Source organism: Dendrobates tinctorius, unplaced genomic scaffold (assembly GCF_039654945.1).
Source record: "Dendrobates tinctorius isolate UK_male_01 unplaced genomic scaffold, ASM3965494v1 ptg000120l, whole genome shotgun sequence".
NCBI classification, from domain to species: Eukaryota; Metazoa; Chordata; class Amphibia; order Anura; family Dendrobatidae; genus Dendrobates; species Dendrobates tinctorius.
Genome location: NW_027361788.1, coordinates 32066190 through 32089349, shown reverse-complemented (window position 1 = coordinate 32089349; position 23160 = coordinate 32066190). Strand labels below are relative to the sequence as shown.

At 46.1% G+C, this 23160-nt stretch overlaps 1 protein-coding gene across 4 annotated transcripts in view; it reads right to left on the bottom strand.

Annotated features, from left to right (window-relative positions):
* Positions 1-23160, bottom strand: part of NACC2 (NACC family member 2) — a 232831-nt gene that overhangs the window by 205009 nt on the left and 4662 nt on the right. For 2 of the 4 annotated variants that reach the window (XM_073541052.1, XM_073541050.1), the window contains exon 2: positions 20756-20962. The exons of 1 other annotated variant lie outside the window; for it this stretch is intronic. The gene's annotated coding sequence lies outside the window, so the exon portion shown is untranslated. Of the gene's footprint in view, positions 1-7045; positions 7158-20755; positions 20963-23160 lie in introns of all 4 variants that reach the window. One more of the 4 variants, XM_073541051.1, reaches the window with a different exon arrangement.

The window sequence follows — 23160 nt, the reverse complement described above, 5'->3', positions numbered from 1 at the left end:
GGAAGAATCCTTCATACACCAACGCGGTGTCCATAGATCCATAGATAGACAGATAGATCTATAGATATACAGCTCTATAGACAGCTCTATAGATCGATAGACCTATAGATAGATCTATCTGTCTATAGATCTATAGCTCTATGTATCTATCTATAGACATATCTAATCTATCTGTGTGTGTAAACATTCTTAAATGGAGTATGTAAAAGGAGAGGTTGGACAAGGAAATGACATCACAATTCTTTTTTATATTAAATAATATATCTTCATTTAGTTTACAAAAACACATACAAATCAGCATAAAAAACGCATCAAAAACATGTGGATTTTTATCTGCGTTTTCTGCCAAGAGATGCAGAATCTGCACAGAAAATTCCACAAGCAAATCTGCAACATGCATACATACCCTTACATTAGTTTTTAGCCCTCTGAGGGTACTTAAACCTGTGATCATTTGAGTTCTGAATGATGTACAGAAAAATTAAGGTATATAGTTTAAGTAGAGTGCCACAGGGTTACCGCAACGTTGTGGAGCCATTAGACCGCAGCGTCTGATTGCTCCTACTTCGGCGCTGAGAAGAAGCACTTTTTAATTTTACTGGCGTTTGTTCCTTCTGGCAGAACAGGGGTTAATCGGCCATGTTGGAAATCTCTGTGCTCGCAGCTGAGCTCAGTTAGCCACTCCTTTCCCCTTTAAAATCTGGGCTCTGTTGCAAATCCTTGTCAGAGCCAGCATTTGCTTCATGGCGAGAGTTGGAGGAGTTATCAGTGACTGCTGCTTGGTTTGTAAGTGTGGTAGTTTTCTATCCTCTATTTTGGTTTATTCACATACCACCATGCCCCAATATATTCCTCTGTTATATGTGAGTGAATATTTTGTATGCCTGGAGTTTTCTGTTAACCCTTGTTTGTGTTGCCTTATTTGTCGGGTTGGCGTACTACGGTGCATGGTAGCGCCCATCTTCCCTGGGTGGAGGAAGAGAACAGACAGAGGGCTGACTCAGGAGATCTGGCAAGGGTGGAGGCCCAGGAATCTTCACCTTCAGAAATATCCCAGAGAATAGGGCGAGCTAGGGTGCACCCTAGTGTTAGAGACAGGGAAGTATCCCCTAGTCACCCGACAGCTGTGTAGTGACACGGAGATTCTTCTATGAAAACCTCATAACTCTACCTAACATTGAAATTACCTTAAAGGGTTCAGCCATAACTCCCAAGCAGCACGCCTGCTGTCTTGGGGTTATATTTGGCACTCAACTTTCCTTTATTCTCCATATCCGATCACTTACTCGCTCAGGTCACCTGCATCTTAAAAAATATCTCCAAACTCCGATCTTTTCTGACCTTTGAAACTGCTAAAACGCTTACTGTTGCTCTTATTCACTCTTGTCTAGACTACTGCAACTCTCCATGTGCCATTCATTACATTGGTTACACATTCGCTACAGAATACAATATAAAGCCTTATCTCTCACCCACAAAGCTCTCCAAAGTTCTGCACCACCCAATATCTCCTCCCTCATCTCTGCATATCGCCCTACACGTTCTCTCCATTCTGAAACTGCCCTCAGACTAACATCCTCCATAATTCGAACCTCGCACCTCTGTCTCCAAGACTTCTTCTGTGCTGCGCCAGTTCTCTGGAATGCACTACCCCACACGATAAGAGCTTATCCAAGTAGCTATAGCACTTACCGAATAGCTGCATCGGGAACCCAGATACCTGGAGCGCTCCCGATGATCAGCTGTTCGGCATCGCAGCTGCATGTGTCGCGGCTGTGTGACAGCCACAACACGTACATGGAGATCCTGTTTGTTGGGCTCTCCATACATGTATTGTGACAGTGAAACAGCCGCTACACATGCAGCTGCGGCGCCGAACAACTGATCATCGGGAGCGCTCCGGGTATCTGGGTTCCCGATACAGCTATTCGGTAAGCGCTAAAGCTATTTGGATAAGCTCTTATCCAAAGCTGTTCGCTCATCCCTAGTCACTACTGTTAACTGAATGTCCAAGCACTTACAAAGTTCCCTGTCTATGAGCTGATTCATTAACAAGTAACTTTTGGGCCTAATTAAGGGCTCACATAAAATATCCATGTATCTTGTTTTTTGCACATTCCCGTCAACTGGGAGTTTATATTCTTTCCCTTTTGAGCAAAAAGTAAAATCCATTGTCTTTTTTTTCCCTTTTTAACCAAGGAAACCACAAACCACCCAAGCATGATTTGTGTTGCAACCATGATTGTGAAGCTCTCCCTGTGGTCAGAGTCGCATCAATTTGCTTGTTGTTCATCTCTAGCAGCCATTTTTCTTTGGTCCTTTAACCCCTTCATGACCAAGCCTATTTTGACCTTAATGACCAGGCCATTTTTTGCAATTCTGACCAGTGTCCCTTTATGAGGTAATAACTCAGAAACGCTTCAACGGATCCTAGCGATTCTGAGATTGTTTTTTCCTGACATATTGGGCTTCATGTTAGTGGTAAATTTAGGTCGATAATTTTTGCGTTTATTTGTGAAAAAATCAGAAATTTGGCAAAAATTTAGAAAATTTTGCAATTTTCAAATTTTTTTTCTGTTAAACCAGAGAGTAATGTGACACAAAATAGTTACTAAATAACATTTCCAACATGTTTACTTTACATCAGCACAATTTTGGAAACAAAATATTTTTTCGTTAGGAAGTTATAAGGGTTAAAAGTTGACCAGCGATTTCTCATTTTTACAATAAAATTTACAAAACCATTTTTTTTAGGGACCACCTCACATTTGAAGTCACTTTGAGGGGTCTATATGGCAGAAAATACCCAAAAGTGACACCATTCTAAAAACTGCACCCCTCAAGCTACTCAAAACTACATTCAAGAAGATTATTAACCCTTCAGGTGTTTCACCGGAACTAAAGCAACGTGGAAAGAAAAAATGGACATTTTAATTTTTCCAACAAAAATTTTCATTTAGCATCAATTTTTTCATTTTCACATGGGCAACAGGATAAAATGGATCCTAAAAATTGTTGGGCAATTTCTCCTGAGTACACCGATACCTCATATGTGGTCATAAACCACTGTTTGGGCGCACGGTAGGGCTCAGAAGGGAAGGAACACCATTTGACTTTTTGAATGGAAAACATGCTGGAATATTTAGCGGTTGCCATGTCACGTTTGGAGAGCCCCTGTGTGCATAAACATTGGAGCTCCTCCACAAGTGACCCCATTTTGGAAACTAGACCCCCCAAGGAACTTATCTAGATGCATAGTGATCACTTTGAACCCCCAGGTACTTCACAAATTGATCTGTAAAAAAAAAAAAAAAAAGTACTTTTTTTTTTTTTTTCACAAAAATTTTCTTTTAGCCTCAGTTTTTTAATTTTCACATGGGCAACAGGATAAAATGGATCCTAAAATTTGTTAAAAAATTTCTCCTGAGTACACCGATACCTCATATGTGGTCATAAACCACTGTCTGAGCGCACGGCAGGGTCCGGAAGGAAAGGAGCACCATTTGACTTTTTGAAAGGAAAATTAGCTCCAATCGTTATCGGACACCATGTCGTGTTTGGAGAGCCCCTGTGTATCTAAACATTGGAGCTCCCCCACAAGTGACCCCGTTTTGGAAACTAGACCCCCTAAGGAACTTATCTAGATGTGTATTGAGAACTTTGAACACCCAAGTGCTTCACAAACGTTTATAACACAGAGCAGTGAAATTTTCCTCAAAAATTATTTTTAGCACACTATTTTTAATTTTCACAAGGCTAACAGGAGAAATTGGACCACAAAAGTTGTTGTCCAGTTTGTCCTGAGTACGCTGGTACCCCATATGTGGGGGGGGGGACCACTGTTTGGGGACATGGCAGGGATCAGTAGGGAAGGAGAGCCATTTGACTTTTTGAAATGCAAATTACTTCTAATCGTTGGCGGACATCATATCGTGTTTGGAGAGCCCCTGTGTGCCTAAACATTGGAGCACCCCCACAAATGACCCCATTTTGGAAACTAGACCCCCTAAGGAACTTATCTAGATGCATAGTGAGCACTTTGAACCCCCAAGTGCTTCACAAAAGTTTATAACGCAGAGCCGTGAAAATAAAAAATATTTTTTTTTCCTCAAAAAAATATTTTTTAGTGCGCAATTTTTTATTTTCACAAGGGTACCAGGATAAATTGGACCCCAAAAGTTGTTGTCCAGTTTGTCCAGAGTACACTGGTACCCCATATGTGGGTGGGGACCACTGTTTGGGTACACGTCGGGGCTCGGAAGGGAAGTAGTGACATTATGAAATGCTGACTTTGATGGAATTGTCTGCGGGCACCATGTAACATTTGCAGAGCCCCTGATGTACCTAAACTGTGGAACCCCCCCACAAATGACCCCATTTTGGAAACTAGACCCCCCAATGAACTTATCTAGATGTGTTTTGAGCACCTTGAACCTCCAAGCGCATCACAGAAGTTTATAACGCAGAGCCGTGAAAATAAAAAATAATTTTTTTTCCTCAAAAAAAAGATTTTCAGCCAGCATTTTTTTATTTTCACAGGGGTAGCAGGATATATTGGACCCCAAAAGTTGTTGTACAGTTTGTCCTGAGTACGCTGGTACCCCATATAAGGGGGGAACCATTGTTTGGGCACACATAAGGGCTCGGAATGGAAGTAGTGACGTTTTGAAATGCAGACTTTGATGGAATGGTCTGCAGTCGTCGTTACGTTTGCAGAGCCCCTGATGTGCCTAAACAAAAGAAACCCCCCACAAGTGACCCCATTTTGGAAACTAGACCTCCCAAGGAACTTATCTAGACGTCTGGTGAGCACTTTGAACCCCTTGGGCTTCACAGAAGTTTATAACGCAGAGACGTGAAAATAAAAAAAATAAAAATTTTTCCACAAAAATATTTTTTTAGCCCCCAAATTTTATTTTCACAAGGGTACCAGGAGAAATTAGACCCCCAAAGTTGATGTGCAATTTTTCCTGAGTACACTGATACCCCATATGTTGGGGTAAACCACTGTTTGGGCACACGTCGGGGCTTGGAAGGGAGGGAGCACCGTTTAACTTTTTGAACGCAAAATTGGCTGGAATCAATGGTTGCACCATGTCGCGTTTGGAGACCCCCTGATGTGCCTAAACAGTGGAAACCCCACAATTCTAACTTTAACCCTAACCCCAACACACCCCTAACCCTAATCCCAACCCTAACCACAGCCCTAACCCCAACACATCCCTAACCCTAACCTCAACACACCCCTAACCCTAATCCCAACACAAACCATAACCCTAACCACAAGCCTAACCCTAATTCCAACCCTAACCCTAATTCCAACCCTAACCCTCTTTCCAACCCTAACCCTAATGGAAAAATAAAAATAATTTCTTTATTTTATCAGTTGATCCTGCCTATGGGGGTGATAAACGGGGGTTTATTTACATTTCATTCTATTTTGATCACTGTGAAAGTGATCAAAACGAATGAATGGAGATTGGAGCCGGCGGGCGCACTGCACATGCGCCCGCCATTTTCCAATATGGCGGCGCCCATGGTCCGGGACACCGGGAGCCATAACGGCACTCGGTGAGTACCGGGAGGTGGGGCAGATGATGACAGCGGCGGCACATCGCTGCTGTCATTCAGTGGCGGGGGCGAGATCGCCCCCGTTAACGGGTGTGGGGGGTCGGATCGCTGTCACCAGCCATGTCCGATGCTACAGCAGCGTCGGACATGGCTGGATTGTAATATTTCATCAATTTTCATTGATGAAATATTACTATCGCTCTGTTTCACTTTTAACAGCCAATCAGAGCGATCGTAGTCACGTGGGGCGAAGCCACGCCCCCTATGGTGCAGAACAAAGCCCCCTGTATCTGCGGGTCGGGTGACCTTTCAGTGACCTAGGTCACCCGACCCGCAGGGGGGCTTTAAAGTCATGACGCCACATAGGCATCACTGGTCAGATTTGCACCAGTTTCAGGACGCCTGCGTGGCGTCATTGGTCGTGAAGGGGTTAAAGAGGACCTGTCACCAGATCAAAGTAGCCAGGTGTTGCACTTATTTAATTCCCTTGAGTATTGTGCTTTTTTTTCTTTTTTTTTTTAAATCAGCCATACAGTTCTAGGGATAAAGGGTCTTTTATGTTTTGTGCTAATTTTTATGGTCTTTCAAAAGGGGGTGTGGCTCACAGGTTGATTATGCAGAGCAGCCCACAGACACACCCCAGAGGATCCTGTGAACAACTGAGCAATGCTCTCTTGGTAAAGACCATCAAATGTAGTACTAAATGAAAAGGATTAAAAAAAATAATAAATTATGGAGAACAGGCAATATAAAATGAGCGTAAACTAGTCACTCTTTTGATGAGCATATTACGATGGCAATTGTGTAGGTCCAAGGACAAGAGCTATCATCTTCATAGACCCCACAAAGAAGTCAGTAGTCGAGTTGGAATGGGAAAAGCACGCGGAATAGTGGCGCAAGTGTCCATAAAATGCTCATCCAAAACTAGCCTGTGACTAATACCTCAAAGCTCTGACCCCCATTGAGTCAAAAATATAAATATCACGGGTCAGTTCCAGGTCACCAATGAGAGATCCAATTATTTTAAAGTTATCCAGCGCTCGCTTACTGTCCCGTATGCACGGGACAATGAGCAGCGATGGAGACAGAATGATAAGGAGCACGTTCTCGGCAGCACAAATTTTGTTCATATGGGGCAAAATGAGGATTTTTAAGCCTTCGCAATAAACATGATACTTTTTATTGTACTTCAGTCCAGCTTATTATCAAAAAAAAATCCTCAATCTTTAAGACTGGATCAGGTAGGCAAAAAGAGAAACAATACTGAAAACGTTCCAGTCCTACTGGACCTTGTTCACTCTCGTATTTTGTAAAAACATAGCAGAAAGGTGGATAATGATGTAAAAAAAAATAAATATGATATGAAGAAAATAAAGGCAATTTATCAATCTAATCCTATTGACCCAAAATTAAAAGTAACATCAGAACACCATAATAACTTTATACATGTGAAAGATATAAAATATCACATCACCTCTCCTGTACGCTCTACATTCTGTGCCATTGGCCCACTGCAAAAACATCCTTTACTGTACGATTTACTGCGTAAGTATTTGATACACTGCCGATTTTGCAAGTTTTCCCACCTACAAAGAATGGAGAGGTCTGTAATTTTTATCGTAGGTACAGTCCACCTGTGAAATACATAATCTACAAACAAAAAAAAAACAGAAAATCACATTGTATGATTTTTACATACTGTAATTAAACTGTATTTTATTGCATAATCACCGACCATCCAGCAATAATTCTGGCTCTCACAGACCTGTTAGTTTTTTTAAGAATCCTCCTACTCTGCACTCTTTACCTGTACTAATTGCACCTGCTTGAACTCATTGTATAAAAGACACCTGTTCACACAATCAATCACACTACAATTTCTCCACCATGGCCAAGAACAAAGAGTTGTCTAAGTACACGAGGGACAAAACTGTAGCCCTGCACAAGGCTGGGATGGGCTACAGGACAATAGGCAAGCAGCTTGGTGAGAAGGCAACAACTGTTGGCCCAATTATTAGAAAATGGAAGAAACACCAGATGACTGTCAATCTTCCTCAGTCTGGGGCTCCAAACAAGATCTCGCCTTGTGGGGTAAGGATGATTCTGATAAAGGTCAGTAAGCAGCCCAGGAATCAGCCCAGCCCAGGACCACATGGGAGGACCTAGTCAATGACCTGAAGAGAGCTGGGACCACAGTCTCAAACATTACCGTTAGTAACACACTAAAATTACAATTCTGCAGGGCACGCAAAGTCCCCCCTGCTCATGCCAGCACATGTCCAGGCCCGTTTGAAGCTCGCCAATGACCATCTAGATCAGTGGCCCCCAACCTTTCTGACCTTAAGAGCCACATTCAGCTTAGAGAGAGGGTCACGAGCCACATCCAGCTCCCACCCCCTTCAAAGTACCGTCAACCAAAGCCCCCATTACAGGTATAATGAGCTTTTCCACAGAAATCAGTCCAAAGCAGTACACTAAGATCCAGGGGTTCCCACAATACCCCACTCAGTATTCTCTCATCAAGGACTCCCAACACACTGTAACATCCAGCTTTGAGCACCTCCTCTAAGGGTATGTGCACACGTAGTTTTTAGGTGCTGCGGATTTCTCCCCGCGGATTTTGTAAAATCTGCAGGTAAATTTCAGGTCAAAAGACCTGTGGTTTACCTGCAGATTAGGCTGTGGTTTTGCCCTGTGGTTTATCATCTCTACAATGGAGGAGATGGTAAACCGCAGCGGAATCCGCAGAAAAGAAGTGACATGTCATTTCTTTCTGCGGATTTGAAACCGCAGCAAAACCGCACGGAAAATTCCGCAGCATGTGCACAGCGGTATCCATTTTACATAGAGTAAAATGGTACTGTACAACGCAGCAGATTCTGCTGCGGACCCGCAGGGCAAGAAATGCTGCGGATCCGCAGCAAAATCCGCACCGTGTGCACATACCCTAACAGGTAGTACCATCCTCCAGCATACCATACCTAAATCATCTTTAAATCCAAAGACAGTATATGTGCATCCAGATCTGCTCTTCTCTGCAGGGCTACTCACAAAATTCACCATTTTGAGATGTACTCTTCATACCTGTATGCTAGACCTGGACCTAATGCACCAAGCTGGCAGACAGTCGCGAGCCACATGTGGCTCCCGAGCTACAGGTTGGGGGCCCCTGATCTAGATGATCCAGATGAGGCACGGGAGAAGGTCATGTGGTCAGAAGACCAAATGAACATTTTTTAGTATCATCTCCATTCACCGTGTTTGAAGGAAGAAGAAGGATGAGTACAACCCCAAGAACACCATCCCAGCCATGAAGCATGGTGGGGAAAACATCATACTTTGTGGGTGCTTTTCTGCAAAGGGGGCAGGACGACTGCACTGTATTGAAAGGAAGATGGATGGGGTTATGTATCGCAAGATTTTGGCCAACAACCTCCTTCCTTCAGTAAAGGCACTGAAGATGGGTTTTGCCTTCCAGCATGACAATGACCCGAAACACACTGCCAAGGCAACTAAGGAGTGGCTCTGTAAGAAGCATTTCAAGGTCCTGGAGTGGCCTAGCCAGTCTCCAGACTTGAACCCAATAGAAAATCTTTGCAGGGAGCCAGGGCCGGTTTTAGGCAAAGTGGGGCCCTAGGCAAAGTTTAAAATGGGGCCCCAAATGCTAACATATTGCACATCACAGAAGCATTTCGGTTGTATTTACATGCGCTGAGTTCAGGCCGCTAAATGAGTGTGATCGACAAAATTGAAGAAGTCGCTCAACACTTGTTTCCCGGCCTCTTTCCACCGTCTGAGAAAGAATGATGGGAACAAAACGATCACTAATGGATCACTAAGGGTGTGTGCACACGTTGCGGTTTTTGCTGCGGATCCACAGCGGATTTGGTCCTGCGGATCCACAGCAGTTTCCATGTGGTTTACAGCATGTAAACCTATGGAAAACCAAATCCGCCGTACACATGCTGCGGTTTATTTTCCGCAGCATGTTACTACTTTTTGCGGAACCGCAGCTGCAGTGTTCGTTCCGGGACATACAAATCAATCTCTCTCTCTCATCCACACTGCCAAACCGCACTAGAACCTGCATCAAATCCGCTGTACACATGCTAGGAATCCGCAGGAAAAATGCACGTGTTTTACCCTGCGGTTTCTGCCAAGAGATATGGATTCTCTGCAGGAAACGCCGCAGACTAATCCGCAACGTGTGCACACACCCTAACAGATCACCATACAGGATCATGTTATCAGCAGCACATCTACAGTTTACACCCCATAGTCCTTCATATAATATAATCTGCCCCATAGTCCTCCATAAAGTATAATACACTCCTCACAGCCCTCCATATATTAAAATACACTGCTCAGTCCTCCATATAGTATAATACACTCCTCATAGTTCGCCATATAGTATAATGCACCGCCATAGTCACCCATGTAGTACAATTCACTTCCCATAGCATAATGCACCCCATAGTTCTCCATATAATGTATTCCGTATAGTCCTCAATACAGTATGCAGCCCACATATAGTATGATGCAGCCACCCCACACAATATAATGTAACCCCCCCATAGAATATAATGCAGTGCCACCCCCCATATAGTATAATGCAGCCCATCCATAGAATATATGGCAACCCCCTCATAGGATATAATGCAGCCTCTTATATAGTATAATGTAGCCCCTCCATAGAATACAATGTAGCCCTCCTCATATAGTATAATGCAGCCCCCATCGAATATAATATAATACAGCCACCTCATAGAATATAATGTAGCCCCAAATAGAATATAATACTGCCCACCTCCCCATAAAATATAATGTAGCCCCCCATATTATATAACACAGCCTCCCCCTATAGAATATAATGTAAAATGTACCCCCCATGGTATATTACACAGCCGCATGGTATATAGCCCATCACCACATGGTATACAGCCCAGCCCACCATGGTATATAGCCCACCATGGTATAATACAGCCCACCATGGTATAATACAGCCCACCATGGTATAATACAGCCCACCATGGTATACAGGCTGTATACCATGGTGGGCAGTATACCATGGTGGGCTATATAATACAGCCCAGCATGGTATAATACAGCTCAGCATGGTATAATACAGCCCAGCATGGTATAATACAGCCTAGCATGGTATACAGGCTGAATACCATGCTGGGCTGTATACCATGGTGGGCTATATAATACAGCACAGCATGGTATAATACAGCCCACCATGGTATACAGGCTGTATTCCATGCTGGGCTGTATACCATGGTGGGCTATATAATACAGCCCAGCATGGTATAATACAGCCCAGCATGGTATAATACAGCCCAGCATGGTATAATACAGGCCAGCATGGTATAATACAGGCCAGCATGGTATAATACAGGCCAGCATGGTATACAGGCTGTATACCATGCTGGGCTGTATACCATGCTGGGCTGTATACCATGCTGGGCTATATAATACAGCACAGCATGGTATAATATAGCCCACCATGGTATAATACAGCCCACCATGGTATACAGGCTGTATACCATGCTGGGCTGTATACCATGGTGGGCTATATAATACAGCCCAGCATGGTATAATACAGCCCAGCATGGTATAATACAGCCCAGCATGGTATAATACAGGCCAGCATGGTATATAGCACCCCCCAGAATGGTATAATACAGCCCAGCATGGTATAATACAGCCCAGCATGGTATAATACAGCCCAGCATGGTATATAGCCCCCTCAGCATGGTATAATACAGCCCAGCATGGTATATTACAGCCCAGCATGGTATATAGCCCTGCAGAATGGTGTAATACAGTCCAGCATGGTATAATACAGCCCAGCATGGTATATAGCCCCCCCAGAATGGTATAATACAGCACAGCATGGTATAATACAGCCCAGCATGGTATATAGCCCGCCCAGCACGGTATAATACAGCCCAGCACGGTAAAATACAGCCCAGCATGGTATAATACAGCCCAGCATGGTATATAGCCCCCTCAGAATGGTGTAATACAGCCCAGCATGGTATAATACAGCCCAGCATGGTATATAGCCCCCCCAGAATGGTGTAATACAGCCCAGCATGGTATATAGCCCCCCCCAGAATGGTGTAATATGGCCCAGCATGTTATATAGCCCCCCAGAATGGTGTAATACAGCCCAGCATGGTATAATACGGCCCAGCATGGTATATAGCCCGCCAAGAATGGTGTAATACAGCCCAGCATGGTATATAGCCCCCCCAGAATGGTGTAATATGGCCCAGCATGTTAAATAGCCCCCCAGAATGGTGTAATACTTCCCAGCATGGTATATAGCCCCCCCCAGAAAGGTATGATACAGCCGAGCATGGTATATAGCCCCCCCCAGAATGGTGTAATACAGCCTAGCATGGTATAATACAGCCCAGCATGGTATATAGCCCCCCCAGAATGGTATAATACAGCCCAGCATCGTATAATACAGCCCCCCCAGAATGGTGTAATACAGCCTAGCTTGGTATAATACAGCCCAGCATGGTATATAGCCCCCCCAGAATGGTATAATACAGCCCAGCATGGTATAATACAGTCCAGCATGGTATATAGCCCCCCAGAATGGTGTAATACAGCTCAGCATGGTACATAGCCCAGCATGGTATATAGCCTGCCCAGCATGGTATAATACAGCCCGGCATGGTATATAGCCTGCCCAGCATGGTATAATACAGCCCAGCATGGTATATAGGCCCCCCAGAATGGTGTAATACAGCCAAGCATGGTATAATACGGCCCAGCATGGTACATAGCCCCCCCCCCCGTAGCATGGTATGATACAGCAGAGCATAGCATATAGTCCTCCCAGAGTGGCCCCACATTCCAGTACTCACACTGATTTAACAAAAAAAAAAACAAAAAAAACCCACACACTCCTCACCTTCTCCTCGTGCCTGCGCTGCTCCCGAGTCTCGGTCCGGTCTCCTGCTCTGCCTGGCACACAGTGAGAGCGCGATGACGTCATCGCGCCCCCGCTGTGTCAGAGGCAGAGCGGGGAATGATGGGAGAGGGAGCATCAGCTGACGCTCTCTCCTCCATCACTGCCTCCTTCAATGCGGCGGCGACGGTGGGAGTTGGCGCTGGGGGCAGGCGGGCCCCCCTGCCTCACAGGGGCCCCATAGCGGCTGTGTAATGTGCCTCTGGCTGGGGGCCCCTGGAGGAGCGGGGGCCCTAGGCAGCTGCCTGGTCTGCCTGCACCTAACTCCGGCCCTGCAGGGAGCTGAAACTCAATGTTGCCCACGAAACCTGAAAGATCTGGAGAAGATCTTTATGGAGGAGTGGGTTAAAATCTATGCCTCAGTGTGTGCAAACTTGGTCAAGAACTGCAGGAAATGTCTGACCTCTGTAATTGCAAAGAAAGGTTTCTGTACCAAATATTAAGTTCTGTTTTTCTATTGTATCAAATACTTATGTCATGCAATAAAATGCAAATTAATTATGTAAGAATCATACAATGTGATTTTCTAGTTTTTATTTTTAGATTCTGTCTTTCACAGGTGAAATATACCTACAGTAATTACAGACCTCTCCATTCTTTGTAGGTGGGACAACGTGCAAAATTGGCAGTGTATCAAATACTCATTTTCTCCACTGCGTGTGTATACACACACATACATACATAAATACATACACATACGGTGGCATGGCGACTGGTCATGTGATTGATGGGCGGTATGTATCGCAGAGGTGGGTGGCCCTGTGATGGAAGCCTGGGTGTGTTTTGCTCAGAAGATCTACTGCTGAGGGTTTTTGTTATACATTGGGAGGCTTCCAGGTGACTTGGAGAGATGGGTGGGTCCAGTCACCTACATACCCACCCGAGGGGTGTGTGTCTGAATACCCAAGATGAAGCCTGTATGTAGTTGTGTATGTTTAAGGACCTGCGGTGATGTCATGATCACCTGACCAGTGCATGTGATGTTACCTCACCTGTGGGTGTGGTTAGAGGCTACCTAATGGAGCCTGTGTGTTTGGCACATGTGAAGGTGATGGCTAGTCTGAGCCAGAGGAAGGAGGCCTGTGAGATACCTCCGGAGTGGACGGTTGAACAACTGTGAGTGTAACTGATCGGGGTCAGTGAGAAACGTTGTGGGATATCTCTGAGGATAAGAGGCATCCAGGAACCTGTGTGGCCGACACCAAGTAACGGACAGCAATCCGTGGTATGCTGACCAGGGTCAGAAAGAGACTGTGTTTAGGCTATAGAGCCTGCAAGCTGGACATGGCACAGCCTGTGTACCCACAGGCCTGAGAAGCCAAGCTCTGTTTATGGACATTGTTATTTTGTTATTTTCCAGATTTAAAGGCTGTTTTACTTTGTGCTGCTGGGGATAAGGAGCAATAAACCCAGGTGAACTTTTAAAGAAAATTACAGTCCTCCAAATGTTGTACCGCTGCCGAGTGAGTACACCCCAACCCGCTAGTGATCGCTACGTCACAATTGGTGGAGAATGCTAAGGGCACTTTAGTAGCCTTGTTGCTAGGGGCAACGGACAAGGTCTACAAACTCAGCTGCTAGGGGCAACGGTCCACTAAACACGTGTGGATGTGATTGCTGTGGCTCGGCGGGGTCAAAAAGAATTTTTTTTCCCCCCAAGCCAGCTTGCTGTGGCTCGGCGGGGCCATGACAACTGAAAGCATCTGGCGGTAACTCAGTGGGGTTACAAAGGTGGAAAACATCCTCAACGCAGAGCCGTCTGGAGGTTTGCAGAGCTATGTAGAGTGGTGCGGCGCCTTGCAATGCAGAGCCGGTGTGAAGCCTTGCAGCAGGAGGTTCTGCAGCAGCAGTAACTGCAGTAGCACCCGCAGGAGCTGGTAAGGTGACATAGGAGAATAGTGCGGAGCCTTGCTGTGAGGAACTGTTGGGGCAGATAGACTGCTGTGCACAGGCAGTGAGGGGCCTGTAGAGGGACATAGGGGGGGGTCCACGGCGTGCACCTAAAAAGGGTTGGAGTCCTGAAAGGGTGGAGAGACGCAAACAGGGGTGGCGGACCAAAAAAGGGATGGAGTCCCAGAGGGAGGCACAGTCCCAAAAGGGGATAGTAGCCCAAAAAGGGGCAGAGCTTCCAAAAGAGGCGGCACTGGTTACCTCAGTGGACATGTCTGAGGAACAGCGATGTTTGTGTCTTACTTATTCCGAGTGCGGCATAGACTTTCCTTATAACGACAGGCAGCAGGTGTGTACCGTGATGTTGCATCGGGAAGGAGTCTCTGGACGGCTGGACTCAAAGAGTCAAGTGACTCATGGGAACTCCTCTCGTTCTCTGTCTGACCGAGAAAAGGATCAAGGTTCGCTGCATCCATGGGGTCACTGTGGACTATATTATGGACAGAGTGATGACTGATATGTCCAAAAGTGTCGAGTGCCAAGATGGCGGAATAACACCGAACTTATTGTACCCCTTTGAGAAGGGTCGGGACTTTGTGTTTTTTGAAGATCTATGGGAAGTTGATGAAGTGTGGGGTTGCTCAGAAGGGGGACTGAACAGTAGTATGGAAGCCCCACTACAGCAGCTGGCTGTGTGGGTTCCTATTAATAAGATGTATAAAGAGGAGGAGGTAGCGCCACCTAAAGGCGATAGTCCAGAGTTCGGGGTGACTGGAAGAAAGTGCGGGTCTGACCAACTCGGGGACTTAGCTGGGGTGACCAAACGTGTGACACCTGTTTGAGTGGGGACTTGCTGTTCTAGGATGACAGGGTGAGTGGAGGTGACTCCAATTCAGACTGTGACTCGAACATAAGGGAGAGAGTGTGTAGTAAGGAGGTCACTTTATCTCTGACAAACCCCAGCACAGAGGGAGTTGATGATGGGCTGGAATTAAAAAACAGACCTTTAGTAGAACCTCAGAGACCATAGAGGCGGATGCAAGAACAGGTGGAGCTCTGAAGAGGCAGCGTATGGGTGGGCAAGAGAGCCAATCTAAAAATCTGATCAAAGAACTGATGGTGGGACACATACTGGCCAAAAGAGAGCAGGACCATGAAAGAGACAGTCGAGCAAGAATGGGTCCTGAGACAAACGATTGAGCACAGAGTGGATGAGCTGGAGAAGGGAGTCTCTGAGCTCAGAGGTCACCTGTCTGCGTGTCAAACTATGAACAAGGCCCTTTTAAAAGATACGGAGGTGCTCAGAGAGGCCCAAGAGAAGCATCAGCAGGAGCTTCTCCGGGAGCGAGATAAAGTTCTCTGAGAGCTCAAGATAGAGAAGGAGACTAATGCCCAAGCTCCATAAATCCACGGATGACTGGGAAATCGAATTGTCGCACTCTCCTGATCTGATCGCAATGAAGGAGAGTGAGCTGGAGATGCTGACCAAAGAAAGGGCATCCACGGAGGAAGAAATCCAGCAAGGGAAATGCCACGCAGCTGGCCATACAAGGGACGTCGATGTCTTGGAAAACTGCGCTAACGCTCAGGATGAGGAGGTCAAGCAGTATGTTCAAGAAGGTGAGACTTCGGTTTTCAAGTGCATAATAGAGGTACCCGAAGACATGCGAGAAGCGTGTGCCAGTAAGGATGTGCATGAGGCCTTCAGAAAGGCAATAGAAGCATGTAGTACGAACTGGGCACCAGAGACGAAGCAGTTGGTCTTACTGTCAACTGAGGAAGTCACAGTGAAGCAGGTGGCTATACTGAGGGACTTGCGGAGGCATTGTAGGTGCAAGAAGCAGATGATCCTGTTGAGAAATCACGAAGCCGCTCGACATCTGGAGCAGGCGAGGAAAGCGAAAAGTCGGCTGGACTTTGTGGAAGACATCATTCAAGTGCCCAGAGGTCTGGTGAGAAAAGTCATCTGAAGATTTGGGAAAGTGATGCAGGAGATGGCGAATTGTTCCGGTGTGATGAGAGTGAGGATTCCGGCTGATGACGAAGCCCAGGTCGTGGGTAAAGATGGGATGGTTCCATTCCTCGTTGTCGGATCCATGGAGAGCCTTGGGAATATCCGCATGCTCCTGGAGTATCGCGTGTCGTACCTGAAAGAGGTAGATCAGCTGTGACTTGAGAGGGGGCAGATCAATAGAGAGCTACAGGAAATGAGAAGAAGATGGTCGCCACCTTTAACTCGCGGTATAGAGAGACGAAGAGGTTCTCTAAAGACTGGAAGTCCTAGAGCTGAAAATAACAGAGGACATAGAGATAAATGGAAGGACTGCTCTCCAGGCAATAAAGACCATGGGAGAAATGGCCAGCAGAGAGATAACAAAAGGTGGCCTGATGGAAGAGAAAGAAGTAGTGATGTCCCATTTAGCTCAGGGTTGAGTGACCTACAGTTGTGGCCAAAAGTATTGACACCTCTGCAATTCTGTCAGATAATACTCAGTTTCTTCCTGAAAATGATTGCAATCACATTCTTTGGTATTATTATCTACATTTAATTTGTCTTAAATGAAAAAACACAAAAGAGAATGAAGCAAAAAGCAAAACATTGATCATTTCACACAAAACTCCAAAAATGGGACAGACAAAAGTTTTGGCACCCTCAGCCTAATACTTGGTTGCACAACCTTTAGCCAAAATAAATGCGACCAACCGCTTCAGGTAACCATCAATGAGTTTCTTACAATGCTCTGCTGGAATTTTAGACCATTCTTCTTTGGCAAACTGCTCCAGGTCCCTGATATTTGAAGGGTGCCTTCTCCAAACTGCCATTTTTAGATCTCTCCACAGGTGTTCTATGGGATTAAGGTCTGGACTCATTGCTGGCCACCTTAGAAGTCTCCAGTGCTTTCTCTCAAACCATTTTCTAGTGCTTTTTGAAGTCTGTTTTGGGTCATTGTCCTGCTGGAAGACCCATGACCTCTGAGGGAGACCCAGCTTTCTCACACTGGGCCCTACATTATGCTGCAAAATTTGTTGGTAGTCTTCAGACTTCATAATGCCATGCACACGGTCAAGCAGTCCAGTGCCAGAGGCAGCAAAGCAACCCCAAAACATCAGGGATCCTCCGCCATGTTTGACTGTAGGGACCGTGTTTTTTTCTTTGAATGCCTCTTTTTTTCTCCTGTAAACTCTATGTTGATGCCTTTGCCCAAAAAGCTCTACTTTTGTCTCATCTGACCAGAGAACATTCTTCCAAAACGTTTTAGGCTTTTTCAGGTAAGTTTTGGCAAACTCCAGCCTGGCTTTTTTATGTCTCGGGGTAAGAAGTGGGGTCTTCCTGGGTCTCCTACCATACAGTCCCTTTTCATTCAGACGCCGACGGATAGTACGGGTTGACACTGTTGTACCCTCGGACTGCAGGGCAGCTTGAACTTGTTTGGATGTTAGTCGAGGTTCTTTATCCAACATGCGCACAATCTTGCGTTGAAATCTCTTGTCAATTTCTCTTTTCCATCCACATCTAGGGAGGTTAGCCACAGTGCCATGGGCTTTAAACTTCTTGATGACACTGCGCACGGTAGACACAGGAACATTCAGGTCTTTGGAGATGGACTTGTAGCCTTGAGATTGCTCATGCTTCCTCACAATTTGGTTTCTCAAGTCCTCAGACAGTTCTTTGGTCTTCTTTCTTCTCTCCTTGCTCAATGTGGTACACACAATGACACAGGACAGAGGTTGAATCAACTTTAATCCATGTCAAGTGGCTGCAAGTGTGATTTAGTTATTGCCAACACCTGTTAGGTGCCACAGGTAAGTTACAGGTGCTGTTAATTACACAAACTAGAGAAGCATCACATGATTTTTCGAACAGTGCCAATACTTTTGTCCACCCTCTTTCTTATGTTTGGTGTGGAATTATATCCAATTTGGCTTTAGGACAATAGGACAATTCTTTTTGTGTTTTTTCATTTAAGACAAATTAAATGAAGATAATAATAACAAAGAATTTGTGTTTGCAATCATTTTCAGGAAGAAACTAAGTATTATCTGACAGAATTGCAGGGGTGTCAATACTTTTGGCCACAACTGTAGGTGGGAGACCCTGTAGCAGACGTGGTGACAAAGTCAGTCCAGACAAGAGGTATGGGTGCAAGGGAATCGCAACACCATACTGACCGCCGGGGATGCGGGTGGTCTGACAAGGGGGCATCTCTATCAAAGAACGAGACGAAGTCAGATGACGGACGCCTACAAAAGGGTTCAGTAGCAGGGCCTGACTTTGACAGACTGTTTGACTGGCAGAGACAAACGAGAAGGATCTCTGGTTGGGTAATAGAAAGTGCCAAGCCCCACAGCTTTAGGCAGGCGGGGGAGAATATGTGGCACGGCGACTGGTCATGCGATTGCTGGGCGGTATGTATCGCAGAGGTGGGTGGCCCTGTGATGAAAGCCTGGGCGTGTTTTGCACAGCAGATCTACCGCTGAGGGTTTTCGTTATACATTGGGAGGCTTCCAGGTGACTTGGAGAGATGGGTGGGTCCAGTCACCTAACCCAAGGGGTGTGTGTCTGAATACCCAAGATGAAGCCTGTATGTGGTTGTGAATGTTTAAGGACCTGCGGTGATGTCATGATCACCTCCAGTGCATGGGATGTTACCTCACCTGTGGGTGTGGCTAAGGCTACCTAATGGAGTCTGTGTGTTTACCACAGGTGGCAGTACTGGCTAGTCTGAGCCAGAGGGAGGAGGGCTGTGAAATACCTCCGGAGTAGACGGTCTGACAACCGTGAGTGTTACTGAGGGGTCAGTGAGAGACATTGTGGGATACCTCTGAGGATAAGAGGCATCCGGGAACCTGTGTGGCTGACACCAACAAGTAACGGACAGGGAGTCGTGGTATGCTGACCGGGGTCAGAAAGAGACTGTGTTTGGGCTATAGAGCCTGCGAGCTGGACATGGCACAGCCTGTGTGCCCACAGGTCTGACGGAGCCAAGCCCTGTTTATGGACATTGTTTTGCCGGATTTAAAGACTGTTTTACTTTGTGTTTGTGCTGCTGGGGATGTGGAGCAATAAACCCAGGTGAACTTTTAAAGAAAATTAGAGTCCTCCTGCATGTTCTATCGCTGCCGAGCGAGTACACCAAAACCCGCTAGTGATCGCTAAGTCACAATACATACATACATTTATCCTAAAATTAAATTGTTGCCATGGTATTCAATTCATATGCTATTTTGGATCCGTATCCACCTTTCTGATAGTTTTTGTTTGTTTAAAATCACGTGTGAACAAGGTCTGAGAGTATTGGATTGTTTCCTGTATTCCAGATCTTTTACGCAATACATTCATATAGATTAGTGACTTTTTTTTTTTTTTTTGGGGGGGGGGGGGGGGACAATAAAGTAAATTGAAGTACAATCAAAAGTGCTGCGGTTTATAGCAGTTATGTTGCAGGAAATATACCCTGCCATTTGAATTCATACTCCAGGGTGTCAACTATAAAAGATTAATATTATGATTTTCACCAGTGAAGGATCTTTTGCACTTTCATTGCCGTTATGTTTACATCAGCAGATAATTGGGAACGAGCCGGGCGATTATTGGACAGTAGATTACCACCGAAACTGTTTGCCAGTTTTTAGGCTCGTCCAGACCGCCATCATATTGCAGCCCTATATAATCTATGAAATGTAAAGCACTGCCCATAGAAGTTTATGGAGCTCTACCGGATCTACCACGGCATGCCATATTTTGGAAGTATTCTCCCCTAAATGCAATACTATGTCATATAGCGGCATTTCAACAATCAGATGAGTATTAAAAAAAAAAGGATTTGGGTTTTATACAAACTGATTCCCTAATTTCTGAGCCCATCATCGTTAACTCTGTCTCTCTCATCCCCTCTTTGCTCATAGAGTGAAAGAGAATTGTACATAGCGGTCACTTCCATATGAATGGGACACAAATGGTTAATCTGTCGCTTGCAGGTTCCTGTACACTGGCGATGAGAGCTGGCACCTGAAGAAATGAGACGTTGCGATAGCCTCATCTATGTGTTGTGTGTGTGTGTGTGTGTGTGTGTGTGTGTGTGTGTGTGTGTGTGTGTGTGTGTGTGTGTGTGTGTGTATATATATACACACACACACACACACACTTTTTTTTCTTTTACGTCTTTTCGACGACTTTAGAATGCGAGCTCTGCGCCACAAAACTATAGCAGTAACTTTATGCATTCTTTTAGTTAACTTCACAGTAAATCATCTGTAAAAAGAAAAGTGCTGGATAAATAATAATAATAAAAGACAGGGACATACCTGCCAGCGTGTCCATGTAGGAGGACGTAGCCAGACTGTGGATGGCCAGGCCTCTGCCAGCCACCCAGACAAGCTCTGTCACACTCTCTGGTCTTCAGACTCCCAGCCACAAACTGCAGCGGCAGGAAGTGATTCCAACTCACATGGACTTTCTCTGACCTCACCCTCCATGGCAACAGGGAATTTAAAGGGACAGCTTTCCACGTCCTGTAACGGGACAAAACCGTATCTTTTCATACAAATCAATTATATCAACTTTAAGTATACACTCCAGCATCAATGCGTAAAAACAAAAATGGGAAAACATAACATGTCATTGAAAAAAGAGGAGCAAAACAATCCATACAAAAAAGAAAAGCAACATCTGTTCCCAGAAAAGCTGAGTGACCAAAAATTTATTAAAGTATGCACGAGCATAAAAGTAGAGGGTGGGCTGTCCCACAGCGGTCTCTTTTAAACTGGCCATTCACATAAGATAGCCCTCTCCTGACTCCCCCCAAATATACAAGCCATGTTCTTCCATCAAACTCCCCCTCCATGTCTGTATGGTCCTTGTGCACTGGGCACAGTCATGGGGGACATAAAGGATCTTCTCCAAACTGTTCCCACAAAGCTGGAGGCTACAATTATCCACAATGTCTTGTGCTGAAGAGTTAAGATTTCCCATCTCTGGGACTAAGGGGCCAAGGCCGACCCCTGATGTAAAGTCCATAGTATTATCCTCCTCCACCATCTGTACAGCGGGCACAATGCAGTCAGGGGGTAACGTTCTCCTGGCATTCACCAAATCCAGACTACTCCATCAGACGCCAGGCAGAGAAGTGTGATCCGTCGTCACCGCACAGAACACGTCTCCTCCAGAGTCCAGTGGTGGCGGCTTTACACCACTCCATCCGATGCTCACCATTGTGCTTGGTGATGTAAGGCTGCATGCAGCTGCTCGGCCATGAAGCTCCCGGCGGGGGTGCTGTGTTTGTGCGGCTGTTAATACCAAAGGAGGTCTGAACTCTGCAGTTATGGAGTCAGCAGAGCGTTGGTGACTTTTCTGCCCTCTGCTCCTCAGCACTCGGCCCCCCGTTCTGTAACATTACGGGGTCTCCACTTGTGGCTGAGTTTCTGCAGTTCCTTCTGCTTCTCAATAATATCACTCACAGGTGATGGGAAAATTTAGCAGGAGGAAGAAATGTCATGAACAGACTTGTTACCACAGTGGCTCCTATTACAGGACTGCGCTGGTATCAGTGAGCTCTGCACCACCGGCCGGTCTGTCACGTTAGTAAAGGCAGACAACATGGCGGGGGGATGGAAGGTATACACTGGGGGGCAAGGGGCAGGCTATAATACACCGGGGGGGGGCAGGGTATAATACACTTGGGCCGCAGTAGCGTAGCTACCGGGGGGGCAGAGGGGGCGGTGACCCCGTGCCCCGCATTCCCAGGGGGTCCACCCGGCACTACGCTACAGATGCACTTTGCGGCAGAGCACGGAGAGTCTGGCCGCTATGGGCCCCTGAGTAGGCGCGGGGGCCCAGTGCCAGAAGTGAGTCCCCGCCCGTCATCGCAGGGTCAGCGGTGTTGGCTACATGCCGACACAGCTGACCGCATTGATGACAGAAGGAGCGAGCGCTCCTTCTCTCATCATCCCCCTGTCAGCGTCTGGTGTACCCGACGCCGACACTGACAGGGGGCGCGATGACGTCAGTACCCGGTACCTGCAGTCAGAGATGAGCGGGATCAGCGCAGGAACCAGGAGGAAGAGAGGTGAGTATTTAGTTTATGGGGGAGTGGTGCATTATGCCACAGAGGGTAGCTATGGGGGTGCATATACAGAGGATGGCTATGGGGGTGCATATACAGAGGGTGGTTATGGGGGTGCATATACAGAGGATCGCTATGGGGGGTGCATATACAGAGGATCGCTATGGGGGGTGTATATACAGAGGATCGCTATGGGGGTGCATATGCATAGGGTAGCTATGGGGGTGCATATACAGAGGATGGCTATGGGGGTGCAATACAGAGGGTGGTTATGGGGGCACATATACAGAGGATCGCTATGGGGGTTGCATATACAGAGGATCGCTATGGGGCGTGCATATACAGAGTATGGCTATGGGGGTGCATATGCATAGGGTAGCTATGGGGGTGCATATACAGAGGATGGCTATGGGGGTGCACATACAGAGGATGGCTATGGGGGTGCATATACAGAAGATGTCTATGGGGGTGCATATACAGAGGATGGCTATGGGGGTGCATATACATAGGGTAGCTATGGGGGTGCATATACAGAGGATGGCTATGAGGGTGCATATACACAGGATGGCTATGGGGTTGCATATACTGCAGAGGGTGGATATGGGGGTGCATATACAGAGGATGGCTATGGGGTTGCATATACTACAG